The sequence below is a fragment of the Zeugodacus cucurbitae genome, chromosome 6 (genome assembly GCF_028554725.1).
Source record: "Zeugodacus cucurbitae isolate PBARC_wt_2022May chromosome 6, idZeuCucr1.2, whole genome shotgun sequence".
NCBI lineage: Eukaryota > Metazoa > Arthropoda > Insecta > Diptera > Tephritidae > Zeugodacus > Zeugodacus cucurbitae.
Genome location: NC_071671.1, coordinates 53,388,656 through 53,405,000, shown reverse-complemented (window position 1 = coordinate 53,405,000; position 16,345 = coordinate 53,388,656). Strand labels below are relative to the sequence as shown.

The following is a 16,345-nucleotide window of genomic DNA, read 5'->3' as shown; positions in this document are numbered from 1 at the left end:
ATCCTCACAATTCAAGAAAATTAAAAAAATATATCACTCATACGCCACGGTGTACCCTCCCGCAACCCTTTGCATTTGCCACTTAGTCACCCACCTTTGTAGGTGTTTGTTAATTTGTAAATGATTTTAATGGCATTTGCTAGTGTACCAATACAATAAAGTGGCGCCAGCGGTAATAATATCGTGTATCCTTTCGCTTGCTTGTGTGTGCCGCCTTCTCTCAACTTGACTCGATTTCGTGCGTTGTGATTCGTTTAACGCGTTTGTGTTGTGCCACACGCGCACCTATGTGGCCAAGCATTGGCGACACTTCCCTTCGCTGGGGGAGCAACTAAGCGTTCGACCCTCATTTATAAGGTACCTAGCTGTACAACAACATGAAACTGAGTAAAAAGTAATAATTATTATTGTACGAGTATACCGTTAGTGTTTGTCGCGTACAGTTTTTATTGCTCTGCGGATTGCTACATTCTGGAGTGCTGAAGGTGAGTGTTTAAGTTTTATGTTTATATAAAAGTACAAAGTAATACTTTTTTGCGTGAAATTTTTTTAAGAAATATGATTTTATTTCAAAATTTATTTGAATACATTTAAATTTTGAGTCACTATAGGTCATCCATATATATGAGGTATGGAAAGTTCTATGTTGTATTTGTTAAGCTGACTAGAGATTATATTACATTCACAAGCAATGTTGTCCATCTCCATTTTGTCTAAAACAATAGGTTTAATGGATGTACATTGTAAAAAAAAACAATGACTTGTGTCAGTTTTGTCAGTTTTGGCTATCAACAATGGTCTAGTCTCTACCTATATACGGTATGTTATAAAAATAACGGGAATTTAAGTTTTTTGAAAAAATATTTATCCCTCGTTAAAAAGAATGTTGTCTTCTTCAACCTAGCCCCATCCAATATCATTTCGATTTTTGAAATAACTGTTTTTGATTACATATCATATATGGGTTTTATATAGAAGGATGATGTCAAATTTATAACTCGGGTTCTTGAATGTAAATAATAATAATCTTCGATACACATGATCTTAAATAGCAATGTAATACTGATGAATAGTTAAAATAAAAGATTCAGGATCTTCGAAAAGAAAGAGTTGTTCTTGCTAAGCGCTCTTCAATGGTTGCATTTATTAAATTTTATCGATCTTGTGAACCATAAACTTAATTTCACCCCACCTTAATTTTTTTTTTATAATAGAGATGATATTCTGTTGTTATAGAGAGATATTGCTGTCTTCTATATTACAATACAATGTTTTCAAAAAATAGTTAGATCGATTCTTAAATATTTTCCGAGAATTGGGGTGGTACAATTATTAAACCTCAAGAACCTCGTATTATGCTTCAAAGTTCATCAAAGTAGTTGTTGTAGCGACATAAACCATTATTCCTTAAATAATTTTGAAGAATGCTTTCGATTTGACGGTCCTTGCCCGGATAAAAACCGGGTCTATTTCGGTTATTTTGAACTGACTGTCATGGGAATGGCCTCATAGTAGTCTAACGCCATCATCTTGCAAATTTAACATTTTCCTAACACATCAGGTTAATATGATTTGTGCGATGAAAATAAAAAAAACATAGGATTTAAAGCAAAATATATAAGCATGTTCTAAAAGTTGTAGTCGCTTCGTTGCAAGCTATGAAATATATTACAAACCTCAGAAACGATAGAAACAAACGTTAAACATTCAGAAAGAAGAAGAAAGAATTTTATAACGGAGCTGAGAATTAATATTGATGGAGAAATGAATGCCGAAGATAATTTATACCATTCAGTGAAGAAATTTCTAGCCTCAAATCGGTAGTAAAAAATAAAAAAAAAAATAAATTAAAACAAGTAAGGAAAGGCTAAGCTCGGGTGCAACCGAACATTTTATACTCTCGCAATTTATTGATATATTTTTTATTAAGATAACACACAATTTGACCCAATTTGAAAATCCTATAATTAGGTATATGAGAGGTAGGGGAAGTTACACTATTAGAAGAAAAATATTTCCTCTAAATTAAATTAAGATACCTGAGAGATTTACCGAAATTTTCGATGAAAAATTACCATGGGACACTGAATTCTTCATATTCGGTATTCGGGGCTTTGAAAAGTTATAGTCCGATTTCGAAGTGATGCCACAGATAATATACAGTATTTGTGTAAAGTTTTATTTCGCTATCTTCATTGGTTCCATATGTATATATTATAAAGTGACGGAATAAGATGGAGTTCAAAATTGAGTTACATAGGAAGTTGTCGTGGTTGTGAACCGATTTCATTCATTTTCCACACGTGTCATCAGGGTGCCAAGAAAATAATATATACCGAATTTCATTCGAATCGGTTGAGTAGTTCATGAGATATGGTTTTTGATCCATAAGTGCCACGCCCATTTTCCATTTTGTAAAAAAATATGAGTACAGCTCTCTTCTGCTATTTCTTTTGCAAAATTTAGTGTCTCTGACGTTTTTCGTTAGTTAGTTAACCCACTTTTAGTAATTTTCAACCTAACCTTTGTATGGGAGGTGGGCGTGGTTATTATCCGATTTCAACTATTTTCATGGTGTGTGGTGGGGTACGTAAGAGAACTTTATTGGTTTGCGAGTTAAATACAAATAACCGATTTGTGGGCGGGGCCACGCTCACTTCCCCAAAAAAATTACATCCAATTATGCCCCTTCCTAGTGCGATCCTTTATTTCAAATTTTACTTTTATAACTTCATTTATGGCTTAGTTATGACACTTTATGTGTTTTTGGTTTTCGCCATTTTGTGGGCGTGGCAATGGTCTGATTCCGCCATTTTCGAACTTAACCTTCTTATGGTGCCAAGGAATATTTGTGCCAAGTTTCGTCAAGATATCTTAATTTTTACTCAAGTTACAGCTTGCACAGTCGGACAGAGGGACAGACGGACATACATCCGGATTTCAAATCTACTCGTCACCCTGATCACTTTGGTATATATCTAACTCTTTTAGTTTTAGGTGTTACAAACAACCGTTATGTGAACAAAACTATAATACTCTCGTAGCAACTTTGTTGCGAGAGTATAAAAATATTCACCTAGTAAATTTAAAGTAAATTTCTGCCTCTTAACTTGAAGAGATGGCATCATCATTGTTTTAAGGGATTAATAGTATGTTTACATATGAAAATAATCTCGTTCTAAGCTCGTTCAATAATCTAACCGTTTACATATAGCCAAATGAGATTATCAATTGTCAAATATGTTGCATTTGTTGTTGTATTACATTTATTTCTCTCGCTGTCAGCCATTGTTGTTTACATTTTCATTTGACATTTCTCCTTTTCTTCGCAAAATTATCGATAAACCTAGGAATAACACCGAAAATCTAGTTGTATAAAACGAGATAATTTTATAATCTCGGATTATACAGAGAGGAATTTTGTATGGGAAAACTCGTTTCTTAATTACAGATTATCGAGTTAAACTCGTAAATGGAAATAATCTTGTCATATGTAAACATAGTATAAGTGTTCAAAAATGAAAAAAAAACGAAATTTTCTTTCTGTTTTTAGGATTTAATAAAAAATATTTGTATCGACATTTTGAAAGAAAACTACGGCTCTTTCAAAAGACTATCTACAGCCGATTGTGATACTTGGAATTTCGATAATTTGAATTTTGTGAAATGGAAATGTAATTTTCGCTATTTTAATATTTATAAATTAATATAATTATCTCAGCATAATAAAAAAATTTCCAACAATATCCAAATTTCAGAAATATTTGCCTAATTTCATTACACTAATGCTTTTCCCGTCAAAATATTTTCGGATAGTCAAACTTTTGCCGCGCAACAGTGAAGCAAATAACTTTCACCACAATCTATTATCGCCACAGATCAGATCAGCAATCAGAGCAACGCGGCGATAACGGTATTAAACAGCGTTGCAGCGTCGCCTGTAAGTGAATCTCACGGAGAGCTTAATGACTTTGGCAAAAGTAAATTTGTTTGACTGAAATGTAATCACAAAAGTCAGCAAGTGATGGCTTTTCTCATTCTTTATATATCTCTTTTGCCAGCTTTTTGTGGTTTTTTGCGCACCATTCACTCGGTGCGGTATATTTCCATTTTCATGCCCAAAACTTTTGCACATTTCAACGCATAAATGTTTAAGTAAGCCAGAAAGCAGTGCAACTCAAGTACGCACGTGTGCGTTTCTGTGTGTGTTATTGTTGTTGCTGGCTGGAAATTTCCATGCGTCAAACGGTGAATGGCAATACTTCGAAAATGCCGTTAGTCGACGGTCGGTGCCAAGTGGGGTGAAGCGAATAATCAAATTCGGCTGTCGCCACTAGTTCAAGTACGAAGTAGTACATTAAGTGTGGTCCTCAAGTCGACATGTATATAAGTGGTAACGGGAAAGTGAAAGTGCACAGCTTCCAAGCGGCTTTTGGCGCCTGACAACGCATGTTTGCGATGTTACTCATACGCCGTGTGGACCAGCGAGAGCACATGTGTGTCTGTTCATAATGAATTCTTGCTCATGTTGCTATGCATACATACATACATATGTGTACATAATCACTGTTGTTATTTGAGAATTTAAAAGTCATTATAACTTGTGAGTTCGTGCCACACGCTTGTCAGCTCACACTTTCGAGTTAATTTTGCAACAAAGTTGTTGTGAAAATATGCTTGGAAATTTGAAGTTTGCAACTTTTGAGTGCTTTCGGTTGTTGATTTTGGTGGGAAATTGGTCATATTGATAATTTTAAAATATCACGAGACCTTGATATATCTTTCGTGAATGGTTTTAATGAATATACCTATTTGGTATATGAAGGTATATGTGCCCCCATATGGACCGATTTCTTTAATTATTTAAAATAAATTTTTCATAAACTATTCTCAGATACTAACTGATAAAATCAATAAAAAGTCACTAAGAGGGGCGGAAATGTTGAAATTCAGTATATAGGGCCTGAGACAATTCATTTACCGATTTTACTGATTTTCTGCATCAGTCTTTAGTAAATCTAAGTTAATAGATTCACATAGTTTTGTTAAGATATCACATATATATTTACTGTAAGATATTATATTACGTAAACAATATATAAAGTCAACCGGAAGTTCAAAAATGGATATTAGATAACTGCCAATAGTTTCGAAATGAAGTCAACCATGTAGCTGGAGTCCTCATGTTCGTTATCTTATTCACCAATTTCCATTTATTTCATGAAATAATAAAGAGAAATACTTTCAATAAGATTTGTTGAAGTAACTTTACATATTAGAATGCGAAGCCACGCCCACTTTTTAATAATTTAAAAAATACCGTTATATGAGATGTGAGCTCAACTTCACCTAATTATAATACATAGGCACCACGAAAGATATGTGATAGACAGTTTGATTCAGTTTTCTAAATGTTTACTCTAGTCATCCATCGTGCGCGCGTCAAGTATGATAGTATCTTTTACAAAGTTTAAGCTAGAAATATATACTCAAGAGCAACGAAACAAATGTTAAGTTCGGGTACAACCGAACATTTTATACTCTCGCAATTTATTGATATAGTTTAATTAAGATAACACACAACAATATATGGGTCAAATATTCAGCATAAAGCCCAATAGAATAACAAAAATCATCATATATAGGATAATTCCTGAACCGATTCTACTAATTTTCACCAAAAAGGTACACTATATCCAAGACTATATGCTCATTTAATTTTGCTAAGATATTTCACATATTAACCGATATATTCGGTATAAAGCCATTAGGAAGTTTGATAATCCGAATATAAGGTATCTTAAGCTAGGGGAAGTTATGACCCGATTTTAACCATTTTTGGTACGGAGAGACAGCAAAAGATTCGCCCTGAATTAAATTAAAATATCTGAGATATTTACTGATATTTTCGGTGAAAAAATTACCTAAAAGCACTGAGTTTTTCATGTTCGATATCCGGGGTCTTAAAATGTTATAGTCATTGAAATCTTTGGAGTAGTTCCTGAGATACGGTTTTTGACTCATAAGTGGGTGATGTCATACCCATTTTCCATTTTGTATAAAAATCTCTACTCGACTTGCACTCCTGCTCTCTGAGAGCACTAATCAGCATCTCGGTATAAGGGAACTGTGGAACGGCATCTCAAACTCACTGCGTACCGCTGCAGCCGAAACAATTGGTTTTCGGCAACGACAAAAAACAAGCTGGTACGATGAGGAGTGCCGTCTCGCAGCGGAGAGAAAACAGACTGCCTACCTCGCAACGTTGCAAACGACCACAACACGTGCGGGATGGGATAGATACCGAGAGCTGAAGAGGGAAGCGAGACGAATCTGCAGACAAAAAAAGAAAGAGGCCGAAATGCGTGAGTAAGAAGAGCTTGAGAAGCTGGCAGACAGAGGGAATGCTCGAAAATTTTATGAAAAAATGAAGCGACTTAACGGAGGTTTCAAGACCGGAGCATCCTCATGTAGAGACCAAGGTGGTAATCTGGTAACCGATATCCAGATAACCGATAAGTAGGCGAAGCGAATGGGTCTGGAGGTGAATGAGGACAAGACGAAATATCTCCTGTCATCAAACAAACAGTCGGCGCATTCGCGTCTTGGCTCCCACGTCACTGTTGACAGTCATAACTTCGAGGTCGTAGATAATTTCGTATATCTGGGAACCAGCATCAACAACACGAACAATGTCAGCCTCGAAATCCAGCGCAGAATAACTCTTGCCAACAGGTGCTACTTTGGACTGAGTAGGCAATTGAACAGTAAAGTCCTCTCTCGACGAACCAAAATCAAGCTCTACAAGTCGCTTATCATTCCCGTCCTGCTTTACGGTGCAGAAGCTTGGACGATGTCAACATCAGATGAGACGACACTAGGAGTTTTCGAGAGGAAAATTTTGCGCAAGATTTATGGTCCTCAGAACATTGGCAACGGCGAATACCGCAGACGATGGAACGATGAGCTGTACGAGTTATACGACGACATTGACATAGTTCAGCGAATAAAAAGACAGCGGCTACGCTGGCTAGGTCATGTTGTCCGAATGGACGAAAACACTCCAGCCCTGAAAGTGTTCGATGCAGTAACCGCCGGAGGAAGCCGAGGAAGGGGAAGGTATCCACTCCGTTGGAGGGACCAGGTGGAGAGCGACCTGGTTACACTTGGGATCTCCAACTGGCGCCGAACTGCGAAGGAGAGAGAGAGGTAAACGGTTGCAACGCCAATCACATACATACATACATAAAAATCTGAGTGCAGCTAGTTTCTGCTATATCTAATATATAAAATTCTCGTGTCACGGTGTATGTACGTTATTGAACTCCTCTGAAACCGCTCGACCGATTTTCGTGAATCTTAGCGTGCATATCGGCTAGGGTGGAGAATCGGACAACATCTATTTTTCATCCTCCTAAATGTTAAAGGTGGTCCCTAAATTTTTTTAACTTTAAAAGATTAGAAAGTGAGTAAATATGGAAAAATTGCGAGGAAGATATCAATAAGAGAATTTTATTCGATTTGACAAGAAAAATATAAAAAGAGAAAACAAAAAAATAATATTTTGAAGGTTGTCATTGTTGCTTTGTTAAAATATTGTTATTGTTATTCTTTAATTGTATTAGGTTGTGTCGATAGCCCAAAACAATTTGTAAAAAATAAGGAAAGGCTAAGTTCGGGTCCAACCGAACATTTTATACTCTCGCAAATTATTGCTCTATTTTTATTAAGATAACACACAATTTGACCTATATATTCGACATAAAGTCCAATAGAAAATCATCATATTTAGTATATGAGGCTGATGTAATTCCACAACCAATTTCACTCATTATCACCACCAAGGTTAACGGGAATAGGGGCAACTTGGCACCTTCGGCCTTGAAATTACTCCTAAATTGCAAATGAACGAAACACCAGTCGGCAAAATCGCCAAAAATAGCGCTATAACGAAGATTTTCCAAATATTCAGGAAGTCGCTGGAGGTACTGCACAGGACTTTAAAAGATCTTGATTGTCGATAAACGTTTTTTATGGAGCCAGGATTCTGTTAACAGGTGATTTACGCCAGACTCTTCCAATTATTCCTGGATCAACTGTTACTGACGGGCTAATCGCATGCCTAAAATCATTTACTTTGTGGCGACACATAAAGAATCGCCAATTAACAGCTAACATATGAGTGTTTTTGCAACAATATCAAATTGCGATTGTAGAAGCAGTTGGAAATGGTAGGGTCGCAGTTGACACCTCGATGGATTAATAGCATTTCCAACAGATTTCTTTCACTTCATTGACTCGAAAGAGAAGTTTTCCTGACATGAAACCTCAATATGATAACCATAAATTACTGATTGAATGACCTATATTGGTGGTAAAAAAAAAATACCGATGATCTTAATGCGACAATTTAGAATTTCGGTCCAAGAGAGTTGACACAGCTACAAACCAGGATGACGTAGTCAATTATCCCAAACTATTTAAAATTGCCTGTACTATCACCACTCACTTTGCAATTAAAAGTAGTGTGAGTTTTCATCATGCTGCGTAACATAAATCAACTCCGAGTAATCAATATCAGTGAGTTAACGCACTTTTAGTAATTCGCAACCTAAATTTTGTATGGGAGATGGGCGTGGCTATTATCTGATTATATCAAGTTTTATGGTTGGTTGATATACTTTATTGGTTGCAAGACATTCACAAAAAAAAGTATTGTATACGGTGATGCCCAATTTTCCACGGACCGCCGGACGAACGGACAAACAGACATCAGGACTTCAACTCGTCTCATCATTCTGTTCATACATATAACCCTATATCTTGACTGGTTAAGAATTATCGTGTCTAGGGGCCCTTAAAACAATGAGAGGTCTAACATTGACTATTTGTTCTGGGAACATGATATCGAATTTCTAAAGAGTAGTTTTTGTCATGTGTTCTTTTTTTTTAAGAAATAATAAGCATATAATTTAATATTAGTACCAAGAATTTAGCTTTATTATAAAACCAAAGGTTAGCCATTATGTTTTAAAATAGATTTCGACGAAGTGATCGACGCGGCCGGGTCGTATAAATTCCAGCTGACATATTCAATTTCTGACCATTCTTTTGTAGCAACTGGAGACGGCCCCAGTCAGCAACAGACGTTGTCCCGGAGTAAATCTGTTCAATGCAATTATGAAATGGATTGAAAAACTGACTACAAATCAAATAACAGCTGACAAAAAGACCAACTGAAAAGGAGTCTTGTTTCGTAGGGAAAATAACATTATTTTACTTGAAAAAAAAAAGACATGAAAAAATCCTATTTTTGAATTTTCAACTGTTGAATACTAGAATACTTCTATAACTTTTCACTTCCGTTGAGCTAATAATAAATAATAAAGCTTCAGAAAAGCAGTCAAACATATTTGTATATATATTTCTACATACATGTATATTTATTTATAAGCCTGGTAAGGATACAATTGCTGGTGTTTGCAAATAGTTTCAACATATTTTGCACTACACACCTTGTGTGAGTGTGTGTGGCAATCAGGTAGCTTATAACAGCAAAAGTGCGCCGTTGACTGGGAAAATAATAAATAATAACGAAACTAAAACAAAAAGACGTGAGAGAAACAATAAACTACACAATACGAGCAAAAGTGATATTGTGATATTTGTAAGCTGCTAGCTGTCGACATGCCAGTCAGCAGCGCTTGAACAAAAACACACACACATCGCTACCTGGCGGCGCATAACATCGATTGCACCTGTTGAGTGGCACACACTCGCTTACATACTTAAATACACTCAATGTGTTGTAGCATTCCCTTCTGTGTATCCCTTCTACCTACCTCAACCTCTTCTTTATCCCATGTATTAGTTTGTCTTCCAGTTTTCTCCATTTCCTTTAGTGTTGCTATTGTTGTTGCAGCTTTCGTGTATTGTCTGCGCAAAATGTACACTTTCCTCCACTGACTCACCACGCCGCATCGCATTTCGCCTGCTGATTGCTCATTTCACTGCCTTGCGGCACAAATCTGTTCATTCGGGCCTTCATTGTTCTCCGCGCTGCGAAGAGTTTTCTGTGTGTTTGTGTGTGTGCAGATCGCTTATGCGTCTATCACTAGGCACTGCTCTGGTTTCTAGTGGCACTTTGCCTGCCGTGTTCCATATTTTATCAACGAAACACAAATACTTCCACTTCTTTGCACTTCCTCTCGGCTGCCGGTGCGAATGCTCTTCGGAGTTGTCTTATTTCACTTCCGGCGTTGTTCATTTCAGATTCCTTTGATTCTCCGCTTAACACACAAGTTTTGTAATCTTTGTTTTTGTTTGCTTTGTTGTAGTTAAATAGTATTAATTTCTTTCGACTGACAGTTCTATTGAAATACGGATATATATATGTTTGAGCAGAGTTTCGTAGGGGAGAGGGTAATTTATACCCAATTTCAAACGAATTTTTTCTCTTTAGTGCAATGACTTCGAGGCTTGTTTTTGAAGAATCAATAAACGATCTATACTAGGAACATTCATCTATTTGAAATATATTAGATAAAGCTAACTAACTCTGATGAGCTTGCGATTTTTGTAAGTAAACATTTTTTTGTTAGACTAATGTTGCTATTTTTGATGTCACACAAGAAGTCCTTTGAGTTTTAAGTTTTCTTCGAAAAAATGTTGTTTATAGAACTCGTCAGAAGAAGAAGCCTTTCCCTTCGTTATATATTAAATAGTGGACAACTAAACTTAGAGAGTATATTTTACTCTCATGGACTCTTCTTAAAGTGATTAGGCAAATCGATAAAGTTGATCTCGAGATTTTTTAGTGTTTTAGTTAATTTTTTTTTTTATAGAGAAGAGGTAAGGAATTATTAATTCGATCCGAAATTAGGTAAGTTTAGACCGCTTTGTGCTGGCGCAAAAAGGGAATCGAATAGAAAAATTATCGTTAGAAAAATCTGGTATTTCCTTGAGACTTTATATACATACATATGTAGTCGAAAATATAAATGGAAATGCAGATATAGCTAAGCAAGCTTTTTCAAGGGGTTTCAAACAGTTAAAGCTCTCTAAAAAAGTTTTTTTTAATAAAACAAAACCGTTTTGGTATATCAAAGAAATTCCTGTAAAAGTACATTCTATGGCATTGGTCACCACGTGTACGCTTGCAGAAGTCCAGACGCTGAACCCAATTTTCGACGGTTTTCAAGCATAAATCGGTCGATACTGCTGCAATTTCACGATCGATATTCGTACGACAAAATCGGCGACAAATTGCACGACCCAGCGGTCAATTGACTCGACCATTTCGTGAGATAAGACTTTCACCAAAAATGGTTTTCAATAAATCGATTGTGACATTCGCTGTGTGGCTTATGGCGCCGTCCTGTTGGGAGCACATATTGCCCAAGTCCATATCATCCAAATCGAGCCAAAAATATACGTTTATCATTGAGCGGTAGCGATTCTCCTTTACCGTAACGTGCCGGTCTTGACCATCACGGCAGAAGTACGGACCAATGACGCCGCCGGCCCATAAGCCGCACCAAACCGTAATTTTTTCGGGATGCAAAGGTGACTCATAGAGTACGTGTGAATTGCGCTAAAGCCTCCTCTGGCGTTGTCCTGGTGGAGGCCCAATTCTGTTTGGCTTCTGGTCGATCGCCTGTTTCCAGCTGTCCGGTTGTTCGCAGTAGATTGTAGAATTGAGCGCCTGGCTATATGGGAGCTCCTCATAGTGGATGATTTCCTTGCAATCCCAGCAAACACTTAGCAACTTACTTACCTTCCTGGCCGTCAATCACGGCTTGGCCACTGTTTGGGATGATTCACCGGTCTTCGACCACGATAATTTTCGCTTGATATTGTCGTAAGTGATCCATTTTTCGTCGCCAGTCACCATCCACTTCAAAAATGGGTCGAGTTCGTTCCGTTTCAGCAGCATACCGCAGGCATTAATTCGGTCCTGAAGGCTTTTTGCGTCAAATCATGCGGCACTCACACATTAAGCTGTTTTGTGTATCCAGCCTTCTGCAGATGATTTAAAATGGTTTGGTGACTTACTCCCATCTTCTGGGCGATATCACATGCCGGTCTAACTCTATGTTTTCCATGATTTGATCGGTATTTGTCGTCACAGGTCTTATATATAAAATTATTATTAATTAAATATCTCCATAAATATTTAAAATATAATTATTCTTGAAAATATAAATTTTTTTACACCGTTGAATTTGTTATATTAGGGCTTTCTTCAATCTTTCTATATACTCGTATGCCAAAAAGTCCACTTTTTCCTTTGGAAAATCACATATTTGCATATTTTTTAATCAGAATTAGTATTAGAACTTATTGTGTAATAAAATTATAAATATTATATTAATATATTTTTTTACATTTTCATAAATTTAACTCCATTTTGAATACAACAACACTAACAGAACACTTGTAAAAAATCATATTTCTGCATTGTAAAATATATATATTTCTCATCTTCCACAGCAATCATGTTCATTTGAAATGTGTCGCATACCAGACAGCCTAGCGGCACTTTTTATTCCAATGAATTCATGTCGGATTGCAATACTTTTGCTCACGCGCATGTATTTGTAACGAGCGCTTTGTTAAGCCGCTGCTGCTGCAGTTGCTGCTGGTGCTTTAGGGGACTTTTGTAATGTGACAGGCATGCCTACACAACTGCGAGACGCGCATGGAATGTTGTTCTAATTGTTGTTTTCTGCATACATATCTTTAGATGACATACATTTTTTGCGCTTACAAAGCGGCATATTTGAAATATTTCAAGCGGAATTGCAACGCGGCTATTTTTAGAATGAATTGAAAACAAATAAAAAAAATTAAAAAAAATATTTTTTGCTATCAACAAAAGCAAGCTAAATTTATCAAATTTTTGCGGCATTGTCTTGAATTAAATTTTAAATATTTAAAAAATAATTGCTAAAATTTTCCATATCAAAACTAAAAAAAAAACCACTCATCCGCCCTGTCGCACCTTCACAAACACTCTCTGCTAACACGCTTGACTTGTTAAATTGCAAAGCAAATATATTCTCCATATAAATACACTACTGATAGTCAAATACTTAGCGCACTGTACAGTACAATAGCAACAACAACAAAGTAATCAAAAGCAAGCCAATGCAAGTCATGCTCAAGCAGAGCAGTATTTAATAGCAAGCTGAAAAAGTTATTCTACAGTGTAAAGTGCAATCGATTTGCGGCTTTTGCATCTTCAAATGAAAATCTTAAATTTCCTGCTTCTACACGCACGAGTGCATTCAACAACAAGAACAACAACGTTTGTGTAAATTCAGCTAAAAGTTTTCACTTTGTTGCTTGCTCAGTTGCTTGCTTGCTTGTTTTGACTTGCTTTAAGCAATCGCGCTAAGATACTGGCTGTATATGTTGCTGCATTTATAAGTGAACTTTTAAGCATTCGCTTTGATTCTTTTGTATGAAATTTCTTTATTTTTTATTTTTTATTATTTTTTTTCATTTGGTATTTGGTGAATTTTTCTTTTGTGGCGCAATCCTTACGAATGCCGTTCGCTCATAGTAAAAATCGCATTTGAACTTTTTTAATCTCTTCCATTTCATTTCTTGGGTTTCTTCGAATTGTATATATATCCCGTTGTATTTGTATTGTTGTTGTTGTTGTTTTACTTGCTTGCTCCGCTTTCAAAGCATTCCAGGCGCTCATTTAAAACTCTTTTGAATGCGTTTGCCGCATGTCTTTTGATTGTGAATTTCTGTTTTTTTGGGTTTCTTCTTCGGGCAATTTTGTATGAAATAGTAGCTGTTTTTTTATATTTACATAAGTGTGTGTAAGACTTTGTATATAAATATATATGTGTATGTGTTAGACTCTTTTGAGCATGTGTTAGCAATCTCATTTATTGCTTTTATGAGAATTTGTTGCATTAAGTATTACATTTTTGAAATTTTGTTATGTTGAAAGAGCAAGGGTTAAAGGGTCAACAGTAAGGTCATTGAGAATCAAATCCTTGATGTGAAATTTTAATTTGTGATTTTTTAATAAATTTTCTTAAATTTTCAATTGTATTTGTATTTATTGTGATACACAGTGAAACATATGTATAACATGAAGGAAGTAATCTAAATGGCTTGCGATTTCGTGGACGATTGACTTATCACAATAACTAGTTATCCGTTAACTCATAATATTTTATTATTGTGAGAGATTTGTTCGCTCTTTTCATTGTGTATTTTCAACAAAATTATGATAGGGATGGCAAGCAGAATAATACACGTGTTGAAAAAGTATCGTATATTGATGTTTGTAAAATATACTCTGTTTTCCATAAAAAGTGAGTAGTATTGATATTGTTACATAGAAGTAAAGAGAGATAAGTATCTTGGCTTGGAATAAGACTATTGTGAATCAGAGTTGATCGTATTCTAATGAGAGATCAGTACTTTAATTCAAATTACTAACTAAATTTTCCAAAAATAAATGGGTAGTTTAAAATCATAAATTAGATTTCGGTCAAGTCTGATTTTGCGTTGCCTTATGTAGGAAACACGCTTTATTCTATGAAAGCTTTAAACTACCCATTGATAATGTTATATGACAATTTCATTTATCAACGTTTTATGATGTACACTTCTTAAACGGTTAATGTTAAAATAATTTTATATTCAACTGCTTAGGCTTATGACAACTAAACATATTTTAAAAACAAATCCAGTAGAAAATAATTCCATGACGTCAAGAGAACCTACATATATTTTAGAACACAAGTACACTTCGCTTTAGTACAAATTCTATGTATGTAGAAACTTAAAACCAGCGGTGCAGGTAAGCGGTGGTGTAGAATAAATTGGCAGAATACTAAGGCAGACAGTTAACCTACATAACTAATAATTATTTCAACTAATAGCCTTTTCGCACAGCCAAATTAATTGACCAATTAAAGTTTTAATTGAGAAACCAGTTTTTGGCTTTCGCACTGTTGGCTACCTCGCCTTTCATAAGTAGTTGTTAAGTTTCATTATTTATATCCAGTATCTACCGTCGAGCAGCAAGAACAACAACTCGCGGACAATGAATATATATTTAATTACAAATACGTTCTCTCTAGCAGGGTTGCATTGCATTTTCGATTAAAAATTAATGTAGATTTTAATTTTGTATGCGAAATCGAAAAAGGCTATAACAATGCTATGAAATAAATATATATAAGAACCTCAGGCTCAAAGGCCGGATGAAATTAAATTTTAAAGAGATAAATTAAATGACAAAGGGACAGTTTTCGAAAAAATAATTCTGCTTTCTAAAAGGTTGAATGTACAAAACAGATCAGCTATGTACTAAAGTCGACTTACGACTTCGAACTGAAAAATGTACTTTTAAAAGATAATGTACTTATTCGGCTTTACAATAGATAAGGGACCTGAGGCATTTCTAAGACATTCAGAGTGATACATAATACGATATAGAAGAAGAATAAAAAGACAGATGAAAGATGATCCAGCTCTAAAATGTTCGATGCAGTACCCGCTGGAGGAAGTCGCGGAAGAGGACGCCGTCCACTTCGTTGGAAAGACCAGGTGGAAAGTGACCTGGCTGCACTTGGAATTTATAAATGGCGTCAAATAGCAAGAAGGAGAGATGTATGGCGCGTTCTAGTAGATTCTGAAATTAATGCAAGATATCTTAAACATGGTAGAATATCAGCCTTTCATTATTTTCGTTGACAATAATGTTGTTCTGTTCCCAAATCGCTTTGTATGGTATCGTACTCGGCACAAATATGATTAGTATTGTAGGTTTTGATAGCCAGGCGAACTTTTGCAGAAATATTTCTAAAGTTAAGCTAGATATCTTAATGAAAGAAAGAGGGTAATTGTTTCATAATTTCATAAATCATGATATCTCGAAATTATTCATAATAATAAATTGCGTTAGATACCCTCAGCAAATCCTTCTGTAAGAGAGAATACTTTGGAACTCATTGATCAATCCTTTCTACTTTTAATGCATATTATGCAGTTTAGTGTCTGTAGCTAAGGCCGGAATCTTGCCTAATTATTAATAAGATAATACAAAAATATCATCAGATCATATTAATTCATAGGATTGACAAACCTATGAGTGTTATAAAATGGCGAAACGAGCACAAACGATTATCATAATCCTTCATGAGACCTTATTAAACATTATTTGAGAGAATTAATGACGAACTTAGCGTTGAAGACTTCAGTGCTGAAACAAATGTTTTTTGGAAAGACCTTGAGAGAAGCGTTTTTTGTTAATTGTAAGCCAAATAGAAAACATGAAGACCCTGTAAGCAATATTTAAAGTTTATATCGT

General features: G+C 35.4%; 2 protein-coding genes across 2 annotated transcripts in view; one reads left to right on the top strand and one right to left on the bottom strand.

Moving 5' to 3' along the window:
• Positions 1 to 16,345, bottom strand: part of LOC105212593 (gamma-secretase subunit pen-2) — a 303,679-nt gene that overhangs the window by 120,401 nt on the left and 166,933 nt on the right. The gene's annotated exons all lie outside the window — the stretch shown is intronic.
• The window catches only part of LOC105212634 (uncharacterized), a 123,227-nt gene that overhangs the window by 1,526 nt on the left and 105,356 nt on the right, over positions 1 to 16,345 (top strand). The window contains exon 1 of the mRNA XM_029040393.2: positions 1 to 485. This exon is cut by the window's left edge and continues 1,526 nt beyond it. The gene's annotated coding sequence lies outside the window, so the exon portion shown is untranslated. The remainder of the gene's footprint in view (positions 486 to 16,345) is intronic.